Here is a 15,154-nt window from a genome sequence, read left to right on the forward strand (position 1 = left end):
AAAATCAAAAAGGAATCCTATAAAAAATGGAAACATGGACAAATTGCTCAGGATGAATACAAAAAGGACAGCATAAGCATGTTGGGACAAAATCAGAAAAGCTAATGGACAAAATGAATTAAACCTAACAAGGGACAAAAAAGCAGTAAATAAGAGGTTCTATAAATACATTAGGAGCAAGAGAAATACAAAGGAAAGTGTAGGTCCTCTGCTTAGCAAGGAAGGATAGCGAATAATGGATGACATCAAGAATGCTGAATTGTTTAATGCCTGTTTTGCTTCAGTCGTCACTAAAAAGGTAAATTGTGACCAGATATTTAACACTATTAACGTTAGTGATAAAGGGGAAGGAAAGTAAGGCAAAATAGAGGAAGAACAGGTTAAAGAAAGAATATTTAGGTAAGTTAGAGGTATTCAAGTCAAAGGACCTGATTACATTCATCCTAGGGTACTTCAGGAACTAACTGAAGCAATCTTGGAACCATTAGCAATTATCTTTGAGAACACTTAGAGGATGGATAAGAACCAGAAGACTGGTGAAGTGCAAACATAGTGCCTATCTTTAAAAGGAGGAACAAAGAGGACCCAGGGAATTATAGACCAGTCAGCCTAACTTTGATATCTGGAAAGAAAGTGGAACAAATTATTAAACAATCATTTTATAAGCAGCTAGAGGATAAGAGAGCTATAAAGAATAGTCAGCATGAAATTGTCAAGAACAAATCATGCCATATTTCCTTCTTTGACAGGATACTGGCCTAGTGGATGGGGTGGGGAGAGCTATAGATGTGATATATTTTGATTTTAGTAAGGCTTTTGATACAGCACCTCATGACTTTCTCATAAGCAAACTAGAGAAATGGGGTCTAGATGAAATTAGTATAAGGTGGGTGCATAACTGGCCGAATGAACATACGCAAAGAGTACGCTGTCATTATTTGGGGAACAAATGTCGTGGGTTCCCACAGGGGTCAGTCCTGGGTCTAGTAGTATTCAGTATTTCCATTAATGATTTGTCAAATGGAATGGGGAGTATGTTTATAAAATCTGTGGATGACACCAAGCTAGGAGGAGTTGCAAGCACTTTGGAGGACAGGATTAGAATTCAAAACAATCTTTGGAAATCGGATAATTGGCCTGAAATCAACAATCAATTAAAGACAAATGCAAAGTACTAGACTTAGGAAGAAAAAAAATCAAATGCAAAACTACAAAATAGGTAATAACTGGCTATGCAGTAGTACCGCTGAAAAGGATCTGGGGGTGATAGTGGATAACAAATTGAATATGAATGAATAATTTGATGCAGTTGAAAAAAAGACAAATCATTCTGGGGTGTATTAACAGGACTATTGTATGTAAGACAGGTGGTAATTGTCCCTCTCTACTCAGCACTGGCAAGGCCTCAGCGAGAGTACTGTATCTAGTTCTGGGCTCCACATTTTAAGAAAGAGGTGGACAAACTGGATAGAGTCTAGAAGAGAGCAACAAAAATGGTAAAAATTTTAGAAACCCTGATCTATGAAGAAATGTTAAAAAAAAAAACAGGGCATGTTTAGTCTTGAGAAAAGAAGACTGAGCAGGGACCTCAGTACAGTCTTCAAACATGTTAAGGGTTATTACAAAGAAAGCAATTGTTCTCCTTGTCCACTGAAGGTAGGACAAGAAATATTGGACTTAATCTGCAGGAAGGGACATTTAGAAAGTTTTTTCTAATATCTAACATAAGTATGAGGATAGTTAAGCATTGGAATAGGCTTCCAAAGTAGCTTGTGCAATCCGACTCACTGAAGGTTTTTAAGAGTAGGCTAGACAAACACCTGTCAGGGATGGTCTAGGTATACTTGGTCCTGCATCAGTGCAAAGGGCTGGACTAGATGACCTCTTAAGGTCTCTTCCAGCCCTATATTTCTATGATTCTGTGTTGATTTTGCATTGGAAGAGATAGGTCAGTGATATTCACTTTTCTTAGTATAACTTGTTTTATTTAAACTATATACACCAGTCCTTGAGAGGAGGTGGTCAAACAACATGCCGGGCATTCTCTTTTTCCAGGAATCCTAACCCAACACTAATGTGCAACTCCCATGGAACAACTCTGTCCCAAGAATTGTCTCTAGTTAGCGAGGTCAAGGTAGAGAGCAAACTATTATTATTGCTTATAACCACTCTTCTAAAAATAAACTCCATAATAAAACGGACAATGCGGCATTTCTTCATAGACTGAAGAATGCTCACACACTAAGAAAAAGAACTTTTAAAACTATGTGCGACAGCACCATCTGGTGACTCCACTGTAATAATCTAGTTCTATTTGTGCACATGGCACTTTATGCATTTACAAATATTAAGGAAGACTCAGTCATTGCCCCCAAAAGTTTGTGATTTAAGCTACATAATGACATAAGAAAAAGGGGAGAAATTTTAAAAATCATTAAATTTGATAAGGTTTGCCACAAGTCGTGTTGGTTCCAGATGTACTGTTGCGTTTGCCTTTTTTCAAAATATAGTTTTTATATAACTTTCATGTTTCTCTACATAAATGTAAGCAAGAGAGAAAGAGTAGACGGCGGTGAATATGGTAAAACTGACTAAATGGAAGATCCTGTGACCAGAAAAATTTTGGCCGAGTATCAGGAATGATTTCCTGTCAGTGAGCTCTATTATACAGCACCATGAAATAGCCTCCCAAGGGAAGCAGTAGATGTCCCATGGCTTAGGGATATTTGAAACAATATTTGTTGTGGGAGAAAGAAAAGCAATGTTAAATACAAACCTGCACTGGTGTGCTTGATCTAATCTAAGATCTAGTGGTCTTTTCAACAGATAACTAGGATGCCAAACCTACATCTAAACACACATTTTTAACAGAAAAATCCTAACATGAGCTCTGTGTTCCCTGCACCCCATGGAGCCCTACTGGGGCTCTGTTTGTGCATCATTCATTGAAGGTTCTGGACACTGAAGTCTCAGTTCCCATTTCCTATCTTCAACTATGAGACTGCGCTCCCCCCCAAATGATTAAGTATTGCAGTTCACAATTAATTTTTAAAAGAACAGGCAACGTCTGGGTTGGTTTTTTACTTGATAAAAATCATTGGCTATAAATAGATCAAAAGTTGATAATAGCTTATTTATGACTAGACAGGGACCCATTTTTACAATTTACAAAATTTTACAAACTGGTCCAAAGATTTCCTTCTGAGCATCTCATTAAATCTAGGCTCGAAAGCTAAAACTGAGCACATTTTATACATTTCAGATGCTGAATACTGTCAGGATCTGAAGATAAGCTACTTCTGCCAGACAATTTAGATTTTAAAATATTTGTTGGTTTCTCCAAAGATGAAAGACTGTTGTTGTTTTAAATCATTGCTTCATACAATTTGGTTTGCATACATTTAGCACAGAGTGACATTTACAATCCCATCACTGTACACCACTCGAACAGAAAAGTAAGCCACAACTGCGTATTGTTATACAGTAACATAAATGCTCTATTTTCAAACAACCTTGTTTCTGCTGCAATCTTTTTCCTGATTAGATCATTTTCCATATGTGAAAAACAGTTACATTTTGTTTCTGGGTTCCCCCCCCCCCCCCCCGACTTGCATTACTGAAAACTTGTTTGAACCAATTCATTTTTCAGTCCCACAACTCCTTGTTCTTCAGTTCTCCCAGCAGGTATAAAGAAATGCAAACAATCAGAGCCCTGTTTTCTATTCTGCAAAACAGAATTCCAATCCAAGGGATAATTCAAAATTATAGCTTTTGGTTCCAAAAAGTCAGCCCATCACCACATTACTTTAGTTGTATCTATGTGCTAAGTACACCGAATACCTCTCACACAAAAAAGTGTGTGGGGGGGAGGGGAAACGTGGATGGATTATTAAAACTGCCTCATGTGCCTGCGGATCTAACAGCTTGCTTACACCATTGTAATCCTCGAGGATCTTAATGCAAAATTAAGAAGAAAAAAAACCTCTAGTCTAAAAACCACAGATGCGTGATCAAACAACAATCATCCCCTCAGAGGAAAATCTACTTTGTGACTCGCCTATCTTTGTTTATGCTTGTTACCTGCAACTGCTGCAAACAAATCAAAGAGCAGAACAATTACCTAACAGAGTCACAGTAGGAGACTGTGAGAAGATGCTGGAAAACTAGCTGGTACTTGGTGGACAACAGGTTCACTTCAATTCAGCTTGCAGAGGTGAAGGGCTATACTACAAGCAGTGGTTGGGAGACAGAATGGGAAGCTGAGAATGACACATAGGGGCCACACAACCTTAACCTTACCAGTTTTTAACTTACTGATGAGGATTTATTTTACTTTTTTTTGGTATAAACACCAACCTCTTGCCAATTGAACCTGTTTCTGCAGAGTCATTCCACAGTCTTTCAGCAGCAGCCTGTTTTTCAGCAATAAATACTTTGCACATATAGCACCTTTTTGCATGTAAATCTCAGAACACTTTACACATCTTGGTAGATCACAGTGTGTTACATATTAAAGACCCACATAGAGATCGTTCTTAGGACAGACCACATACATTTTGAATTTGAATGATGTATGATGTTTCCTTCACTTTGGCAGTTATTTTTCTTCCACCTTCGTCAAATAGTTAAAGTCGAGCCAAGAGCTCCCAAAATTACCGACACCCTGTCACACACAGGGCCACTAGTGCCAACCAGCAAAGGCTTCACTGTTGTGTAACATCAACTCCTAATAGGCTTGACAAGCTCACTATACCTAGCATACTGCTTTCATGGTATTTATCCATAAACGATGTCATATGAGGTCTCTAATAAAAGCTTATTTAATACTGATCCTCATAATATGGATGATGTTTGCAGAGTTGTCTATATGTGATGAAAATATATTTTGAAGTCAGCATCCAATGAAGAGCTGACTAACAGATTTTAGGTTAGACAAAGGATGTTGATTCATTCTCTCTCTTTTGACCATGTAGATTAAGTCAAAACAATGGAAGCCCCATTTACATACCAAGTCAATAGGGGGATGGTACATCAACAGAGAAGAAAGATACCAGAGACTGAACCACAGGGGGTTGTGCTGGGAAGGAGAGGGAGGGGTGAACACTGACTTGGGGAATATGAGGGGAAGGCAAAATGACACCCTTTGATACTGCACAGAATCTCAACCAGGCTTTGGTTGAAAAAGGCTTTGGGGTGAGAAACTTATTTAGACAAAAGGTTAGCTTGCTAAATTAAGTTTAATTTCTAAAAAGCATGTTATACTTTTGTGTAATCATTTCTGTTTCCACTTGTTATCCATTATCACTAGTTCCTTAAAGCTTAGCCTTTGATAATAGACTTATGACTGTTTTCACTATAAATAAATCTCAGTGCTGTGTTGTTGTAAAGGACCTGATCCTGAAACCCGTTGAGCTGTGTGTATACTGTTCCCTTGTGGATAGCAAACCTAGTAATTTCTGTGAGTGTCCAGCGACAGAGGCTGGATACTACAGGGGGACACTTTCAAAGGGACTTGAGGGCTGGGGTACACTTATTGTTAACCTCCAAGGCAAAGTAAGGACTGACAGAGCTCTGTGGAGACTGGGTGATCAGCAAACCGGCCGTGTTAGGGAGCTGACACCCTGTGAAGCACCAGCAGTTCTTCTCCTTGCTGAAGATGGGGGGGTGGGAAACAAAGTAACTCCCAGTTCTGGCACCCCAAGAAGTGTCACTCCCTCTCCCCTCTGCATCCCTTGATACAAAGGGCGAACCCAACAAACTTCACTTTTCCCATAAACAATTCCACAAAATGTCTGTGCTGGGTCACTCACAACGTAATGCAGCATTCCATATTTCAGATATTTTAATTAATATCTTAGCTGAGCCACTTGTCACATAGTACCATTAGAGGCAACTATTTCCCCCCTTTTATAACTGTTGCTATGAAATTAGAGTACATCTAAAACAAGCTTTCCTACAGCCTACTTCATGTGACCTAAATATTCTCCTTTCGCTATAAAATTCTAGGAATGGCACACTGAATATAGCTTGAGGGAAGAACAGTTTCCTGTTTAAAAAAAAAAAGTCCAGACATTAAATTAGAAAGACCGAGACCAACTGTGGCAGCACAATTTCAAAATCTCTTAAAAAGGAAATTAACAAGCTCTTCCCTTCAGTGCAATGCAATAATTTTAACTCAGAGTTCTGGTGATGGAACACTTTTTTTTTTTTTTTGGCTGTATGTTTTAGGATAGTCACACTCATTGTACCCCCAAGGAAAGCAAAGGGAAGCAGCTAGTCCACAATGTCAACTTTTTAAAGACACCATCAGCTAACGATAGACCTTAACAGCACCTGCAATTTTACGGCAATCTACATGAGCATTAAAAGTGACAGACAACAAAAAAACCACAAGCAGCAGTGCTCTAGAGTAGACTAGTGGAGTTCTTAGGACAGACACAGTAAGCCTCTACTTGCCAGTGGACTTTATTGCTATGTCAGCCGCACTTGAGACGGATGCGGAATTTTAAGGGCTGTTTTGGAATGCTCTCAGCTTGGAATATCTGGAAGAAGATAAGCAATCCTCTCTACTCTAACTGAAAGCAGCGTTTACAAGAAAGACAAGCTATTTACTCCCTTTTAAATAATTAGGAGAGGTCTAAGAAGGGAAGTGCCAAACAATACAAAAAAGGAACAGCCTTGAAGCGATCATAGCACTCTGAATTTAATATTATTTATTCTGCATATTATGGTAGTGCTTCAGGACCAACCAAGGTCAGGGCTTGTTTTGCTAGGTACTGTACAAACACAGAGTAGTAGACAGTGCCTGCCTGGAAAAGCCTTTAATCCAAATAGACAAAACAGATAAGAGTAAGGGTCTCTCTCTCACACCCACACACCCACAAAGTGATGGCAGCAAATGTCACATAAGCGTCATTTTTATTGTTGTTGGTCAGTTTCGAGTTTAATTGGGGGCGGGGAGTAAGATTTTGTTAAGAGGGAGTTAGCTAACCAGAAAGACAAAGGAAGGGAGAAGGGACACAGAAGAGAGGGGGATGAAGGGGACAAGGGGATGAAGAGGACAGGGCATGAAACACAGGTGGAGTGACAATGAGGTGAGCAAGAGGGCGGGAGAGGGAATGACCAGAATGAGCACTGTGAAAAGTAGCTGATGACACCTGTTGGTTCCTGCTGCAGAACCTGCTGAGGCTGCTTTGGTCTGTGTCTGCTCAGCGGCTAAATTCTCGACTGACCCCAATGGGAGCTGAATACAGTCACATCCAATTCCTCAGTACGCTCCGCTGAAAGAGATTATCACCACCCCCATTTTACAGCTATAGACTGAGACAGAGAACAGAAATGAAATATCCGAAGGCAATATAGGAGTAGCACTCATGAGCTAGTGTCTCTCATTCCCTGGCTCAATCCATTACAATGTACTGCCTTTCAATATTAAAAACAGCCTCTATCATATTTAAGGTCAACAACCTCACCTTCTTCAGAGGAAGGCCAATGTGGCTGGAATAGACACTAGTGCAGTATTCAATGAGCATTTATTCTCTATTCCATGTAGAAGTTTTTGTGTTTCTAAGATAAAGCCCCTTATTGCCTTCAGGATATTTTGTTTGAAATCTGTAATTACCTGAAAGATTATAGGGAGTGTGGAGTTTAGCATTAGCCAATTTTGTAGAAAAAGATTCATATTAAGTATTTCACTAAGCAATAGTACATTTACCCAACCAAACAAAAACAAGAGTCTATATATGGTTGCTTGCCAAACCCACATCCTAAGGTAAAATATAAAAATCGGCAGCTTTGGAAAGAGAATCCTGAGGAATCCTGAGCATAGGTCACTCCTATGCTGCATCTCTTAAACATGTTTCATAACAACTGCAGAGTTGCCAGTTTCCGAGCAGGCCTCACATGTTCAGCTTTCTAAGAAGGTCTTGCCAAAGAAAGGAAGCCACCAAACCGGAGAGTCCAATGTACCCAAATCCTTTAGCTGTTTTACACACAAAACTCTCAACAGCTTTGTCACAGGATAGCTGATCCCTGTGAATAGACTAAACCCAGCTTCCCTCTAACCTGGGGAGTCCAATCCAAGTAAGTAAAGAGAGTTGGGCTCCACCTGGGCCTATAAAGGGTTGCTAATGGGCAGATGAGATGAACTAACGCTACATTTACACTTCCACTTAGGTTGGCAAAATGTATGTCTTTCAGGGGTGTGAATATTCCACCTCCTAAGCGACATAAGCTCCGCTAAGGGGTGGGGGCGGATTTATTATGTCGACAGGAGAGCTCTCTCCTGTCAGCTACACTGGAGATCTTCTTATAGCTGTGCAGCTGCATCGGAACAGCGGCATCGCTGTAAGCTCTCTAGAGGAGACATAGCCTAAGACAGGCTGTGCCCTGGAGGAGAAAGAGAGTGGAGTTAGCTCTTGTGGTGGATCCCTGGAGGAAAAGCTCAGAGAAGCAGCCCTGGGGTGGCTGCTCCCAGAAGGGAGCAGGGGGCTGAGTGAAACTGGGAAGCTCCCAGGAGCAGGAGTACCAGAGAACCCTGGGAGGGGTAGCCTTGAAGCCTGAAGCAAAGGAATGAGTTAAAAGACTGGGGTTTTTTTTGTTTGTTTTGCTAACTTCTGTTGAGAAAAAAAAACCTCGTCGCAAACCGTGGGGTCTGGCAGTGCATGCTTTGGAGCGGGGGAGCAGCTGGGCCTGGTGACAAGCTTCAATGGCCGTTTTGCACAGATAATTCTCTGTGTCAGGTGCTTGGCTGGCGAGTTCTTGCTCACACGCTTGGGGTCTATGAAGTTTGCTCAATTTACAAATAAAAGAGGTTTTCCTCCTTTCCCCTCTTGGCCAGCCACACAAGAATACTCAGAGTAAAACTGGGCTCTTTCCTTTTTTCTACATCACCACCTAGAATAACACTCCTGCAAGTCATAGTCTACCTTCAGTGACACCTGGGTATCCTCATCATCGTCAGTGGGGTTGCACAGATGTCACTGATGGCAGATTTTGGCAGTGCAGTTAATAATTGATTATTATTCTGCATCAGGAGAAGCATCCAGCTCCCTTTCTCAAAGCTGTGTTGGCTCTGCAGAGCAGGCAGAAACACTTCTCAGTAAAAAAATGGCAAATACAATTGGAAATACAGACCACAGGTGCCAACTTTTTTCTGTGCCGGTGGGTGCTCGCGCCCACCCTGTCCCGACTCCACCCCACCCCAAAATCCCCACCCTAACTCCGCCCCTATTGGACCCCTCCCCAAATCCCTGCCCCGGCCCCACCTCCTCCCCCAAGCACGCCGCGTTCCCCCTCCTCCCTCCTAGGCTTGCCGTGTGAAACAGGTGTTTCATGGCGCAAGCGCTGGGAGAGGGGGGGAGAAGCAGGATGCAGCAGTGCACTCAGGGGCAGAGGCGGAGCAAAGGTGGAAGTGAGCTCGGGCGGGGAGCTGTCAGTGGGTGCAGAGCACCACCAATTTTTCCCCGTGGCTGCTCCAGCCCCGGAGCACTCACAGCATTGGCGCCTATGATACAGACAGTGAGCAGACTTGTTGAGCAAGATCTCATCCATTTACCTAGTCAAATTTTTTCTGACTGTTAACTGCGGTTTAGCCTTTAGAACAAAATTAATTTTAGATTTAGTCTTTAAAAACTACCTTAAAAGAATGTTGAGTGCTTAACTCACAAAATAAAATTAAAGTTTCCCTGTGCAACTTTTGAACACTTGCCTTAAATGCTATATTACCACATATCTCATTTACTGCACACCATACAAACCCTGCACCAATCCAACAAACATGGATTGTTTCTGTTTATAGACTTGTCTGCATTGCTCAACAGAATAGCATCTGAGTGCCTTACTAAAATTAATGAATTTAGCCTCATAATGCTACAGGGGGTAAAATTCTGGCCCCAACAATGTCAACAGCAAAACTTTCATTGCTTTCAACGGCGACAGAATTTCACACAGGAAATATTAAAATCCCCATTTTGCAGATACATAACTGTAATGCAAAACAATCCACATTTTTGGTATCAAAGAATAAATACAACTGCATTGCTTCTATGAAACTCATTAAGGTGATGTATCAAAAACCAAAATACCCTACAACACTCCAGTAAAAGCGTTCTTAATATTATCACTGAGTGCATTACAGCCTCTAACTCATTTAAAGAGTTGTGCTTTCTGATAAATCCTAAGGGAAAGTGTTCAATGCCTAAGGTCAATGCCCAATATCATGCCAATCTGATTACTCAAATGTTCCAGGATTTATTAGCTTCCTAAAAGAATAGATGCTTGTAGTTAAGGCAGAGGACTGGGACTCAGGAGATCTAGGTTCTGTTCTTGGCTTTGGCACAGATATCCTGTCTGACAAGTGCCAGTCTCTCTGTGGCTCAGTTCCCTAACTGTGAAATGGTGATTAGGATATTTCCTTAACTCTCAGGAGAATTCGCTAATGTATGCAAGGTGCTCAGATACATCAATAATGTGAGCCTATAAATAAAAATAAGTTATTCTATCATCCAAATGTTTCCTTGTATTTCCTCCCCCACAAATGTAAGTCTGTGCAGCATACCAGATCAGGTATTTCATAGAAATGTAGGGCTGGAAGGGACCCTGATAGGTCATCTAGTTCAGTCCTTGGCATTTAAGGCAGGAATAAGTATTTTCTAGATCATTCCTGAGAGGTGTTTTTCTAACCCCGTTCCAATGACAGAGATTCCACAACCTTGATAAGCAATTTGTTCCAGTACTTAACTACACATTTAATTAGGACATTTTTCCTAATATCTAACCTATATCTCCCAACCTGCAATTTAAGCCCATTGCCTTTTGTCCTATCTTCAGTGGTTAAGAACAATTTATCACTCTCCTCTTCATAACAGCCTTTTACTTACTTGAAGACTGTTAACATGTCCTCCCTCAGCCTTTTCTACTCCAGACTAAACAAACCCAATATTTTCAATCTTTCCTCATAGGTCACGTTTTCCAGACCTTTAATCATTTTTGTTGCTCTTCTCTGTACTTCCCCTAATTTGTCCCCTAATCTTTCTCAAAGTGCGGTGCCCCGAACTGGACATAGTACTCCTGCTGAGGCCTTATCAGTAAGGCTACACTTTTGTCACAGAGGTCGCGGAAGTCACGGAATCCGTGACTTCCAAAGACCTCCGTGACTTCAGCCCCGGCAGCTGGGAGCTGCAGGATCCTGTCGCCTCCCACAGTGGCAGGGAGCTGCAAGGTACTCCCACCGCCTGAGGCAGCGGGCCCCCAAGCTCTCAGCCACCATGGGCAGCAGAGGTACCCCTCAGCTCCTAGCCACTGCAGGCAGGGGGGTACTCCCCCGCTCCTGGCTGCTGCAGGGGACATTCCCCCCCGACACACAGAGCAGGAGACCCCTGCAGCTCCCCTGCCGACACCGTGGGGGAACAGGGGGACCCACGCATCTCCCTGGCCGCTGCCACAAGGCAGGGAGACCCCAGCAGCTCCTCTGCTGCTGCAGGAAGGCGGTGGGACCACCGCAGACCATGGCCACCATGGGGGAGGGGCAGGGGAACCTCCACAGCTCCCCACTGAGGCGGTGGCAGGGGATTCCCAGAGCTCCCCACTGTTGGGAAGGGGGCTGGGGGACCCTGCAGCTCCACTCCGCCGCTGGCGGCAGGGGACCATGGAGCTCTGAGCCCCCATGGGTGGTGGGGGCCCCAGAGCTCCCAGCCATCCCACAGCTGCCCAGTCCCTGCCCATTTTATCATGGATATTTTTAGTCAAAGTCACGGACAGGTCATGGGCTTCCATGAATTTTTCTTTATTGTCCATGACCTGTCTGTGACTTTTCCTAAAAATATCCATGACAAAAATCTTAGCCTTACTTATCAGTGCTGAGTCGATTGGAAGAATTACTTCTCGTATCTTGCGTACAACTCTCCTGCTAATACATCCCAAAATGACATTCACTTTTTCTTTTTTGCAACAGTATTGCTTTGTGGATCCATATCTAGTTTGTGATCCACCATCCCCCCAGATCCTTGTCTGAAGTATTCCTTCCTACGCAGTCATTTTCCATTTTGTATCTGTCCAATGTATTTGTCATCAAACATTATGTTCTATACAGACATGTTAAGCAACGTGACCACTTACACATTGTTTAAAACAAAGCAGTAGTTGTGGGGACTGGAGATCTACAGTGTCTCATTTCTCCTTATTCCAAAGTAGAAGAGACAGTACTAGATCTTTCAGAGATGCCAGCCTGCCAGAATAGGAGTACTGGGTTTATCTTCACAGAGGAAGTTGCTGTATTTGCGTCCCTCATTACTTCAACTGGTATCATCTCTTCAGTGTGTAAAAATAGAGGGGTAAGGCTGAACATAGTGGTCCTATTACACTGTCATATAAGGATGTACATAATGTGTTAACATTTTTTGAAGACAATGATGTTAATGTCATGCTGCAGTCAGAAGGCACGCTATATGCAAGATACAGAGCAGACGATGCACATACTTTCTGCTATTCCATTCAAAAGATAGGCATTGGAAACTTAAATTTTTATTGTGTGACAAAGTTCCTCCTCTGCCTTGGTGGGTCCTGCGCTTTTTGGCGGATTTGCTCACCTCAGAGGTTCACGGCAGCCCTCAGTTTGGCCTCTTCTGCTAGAGGCTCAAACCTGCTGTTCACTCAGCTAACCTCATCACTGGTCAGCATGGGGGAAACGGAGAACAATCTCTGCAGTCTCTGGGTCGGAGACAGGCCAAATCCCTTTCCAAATCAGATCTTCCTTTCTGGTGTTGCTCACAGACCTGGTCAACTCCTCCTGTGTCCGATCAGGAGTTGGGGGGATGGGAGGAACCTGGGCCTGCCCTCTACACCGGGTTCCAGCCCAGGGCCCTGTGGATTGCAGCTGTCTACAATGTCTCTTGTATCAGCTGTGTGACAGCTACAACTCTCTGAGCTACTTCCCTATGGCCTCCCCGCAGCACCTTCTTTATCCTCACAGCAGGATCTTCCTCCTGAAGCCTGATCACGCTTGTACTCCTCAGTCCTCCAGCAGCACGCCTTGACACTTGTTGCACGCCCTCCACTAACTGATGGGAAGTCCTTTTTAAACTAGGTGTCCTGATTAGTCTGCCTGCCATAATTGATTCTAGTATGTTCTTAATTGGCGTCAGGTGTCTTAATTAGCTTGCCTGTCTTAATTGGTTCTAGCAAGTTCCTGATTGCTCTAGTGCAGCCCCTGCTCTGGTCACTCAGGGAACAGAAAACTATTCATCCAGTGGCCAGTATATTTGCCTTCGACCAGACTCCTGTACTCGACTGGTCTGGGTCTGTCACAATCATTTAAAAGGAAATAAAAAAAGAAGTACTTGCGGCACCTTAGAGACTAAATGTCAACCTTTTACTCAGCCCAGAGAGTTGAGAATACTAGACATGGCTGCACTTCTCACCACGAATAAATGATCGAATACAACTGGAAATTAAGTGCCTAAATCATCAATAATTCTACCAGCTAAACCACATATCTTCCCCCATAATTCCACTTCCAGCAGCACTGCAGAACTATAGCCCTATGTTTTTAGGAACACTCAGTATCCTGGAACAAGTTTAAATACAGAACATGAACACTTTTCTGTCAACAGAATTTCATCCTGTTTTAAACAATCTGACACATAGGGCTTCTATACTACCAGTGTCAAAAATGTCGGCAACTTTTAAGAACGTTACTCCCAGCAGGTAACCAGAATTACCAATTGTATTTGATTTTTTTTCCCTACAGCCATTCCACAGATTTTTCACAACTAGAAGCAACTTTTGTAACTCTTAAGTTGTTATTAGATTCCACCGCTTTCCCTCAGCCTGTGTACAATTTCCACCATGAAAAGTTGTAAATTACCCTGTTTACTACCACAAGAGATGCTGAAGGGTTGGTATCATATGATGCTAGAAGCAGACAGTCTTTTCAGAAAGACTTCTGTTATAAACATACACCAGGCCAAACCCAACTCTAAGCCGTACTTGTGCCCAACATTGTTATTCAGACTCCTAATGAATGAAGCAGGACCAGTCTCTCCTTCCAACACATGATTTTAAAGTGTTGTATTGTCCACTCTAGTACGATCATGCTTTCTAGGAAGTCATAGTTTGGCTTCAGGTACATATGACACAGGTACATGTTTCACGTGGGCAGTGTTCCTATGGTCTGAGGCCAGGTGTAGACCTAAAACTCAGATCAACCTAGCTACATCGCTCAGGGCTGTGGAAAATTCCACACCCTATGTGACATAGATAATTCGACCTAACCCACACTGAAGACACCACTAGGTCAATAGAAGAATTCCTCCATTGACCTGCCTACCACTTCTCTAAGGGGCGGATTTTCTACAGTGACAGAAAAACATCTTTCATTGTTGTAATAGAAGTGTCTACACGCAGCACTACGTCAGCATAGCTGCAGCACTGCTGTAGCGCCTGTAGTGTAGACACACCCTAAGCTATCTCCTATCTAATAGTCCCTAAATAAGGCCAGGCCTAGAATGGTGTTCACAAGGCAAGGAGTATGTTTAAGCATATTTGTGGCAGAGTTTGGGAATGGAGGGATCACTGATGATTGCTGGAGTTTATTTCACACTGATCGAGTGCATTTACTTCTCAGATACTGGATAAGATTTATCTAAGTTGGGTGTCTAGGCATGGTTTGAATCATAGAATATCAGGGTTGGAAGGGACCTCAGGTCATCTAGTCTGACCCCCTGCTCAAAGCAGGACCAATCCCCAACTAAATCATCCCAGCCAGGGCTTTGTCAAGCCTGACCTTAAAAATATCTAAGGAAGGAGATTCCACCACCTCCCTAGGTAATGCATTCCAGTGTTTCACCACCCTCCTAGTGAAAAAGTCTTTCCTAATATCCGAACTAAACCTCCCCACTGCAACTTGAGACCATTACTCCTCATTCTGTCATCAGCTACCACTGAGAACAGTCTAGATCCTTGCTTAACGTTATTCATGGTGAGGTTTTGACCCAAGATGAAGCCACGCAGGAATTAGCTATAACCATCAACAAGGGTAGCCAGTTAGGGAACAGGTAGGCGTGGTGTTAATTTAGGCCTAACAAGACTTAAGCCATAGATTTAGGGAGGTGGGACATGCCTGCAGGAATTTTAGGATTTCACAAAACATTGCAGT

At 42.6% G+C, this 15,154-nt stretch overlaps 1 protein-coding gene across 5 annotated transcripts in view; it reads right to left on the reverse strand.

Annotated features, from left to right (window-relative positions):
* KLHL29 (kelch like family member 29) overlaps positions 1-15,154 on the reverse strand; it is a 605,712-nt gene that overhangs the window by 542,989 nt on the left and 47,569 nt on the right. The gene's annotated exons all lie outside the window — the stretch shown is intronic.

The sequence above is a fragment of the Lepidochelys olivacea genome, assembly GCF_965140295.1.
Source record: "Lepidochelys olivacea isolate rLepOli2 genome assembly, chromosome: 3".
Classification (NCBI taxonomy): Eukaryota; Metazoa; Chordata; order Testudines; family Cheloniidae; genus Lepidochelys; species Lepidochelys olivacea.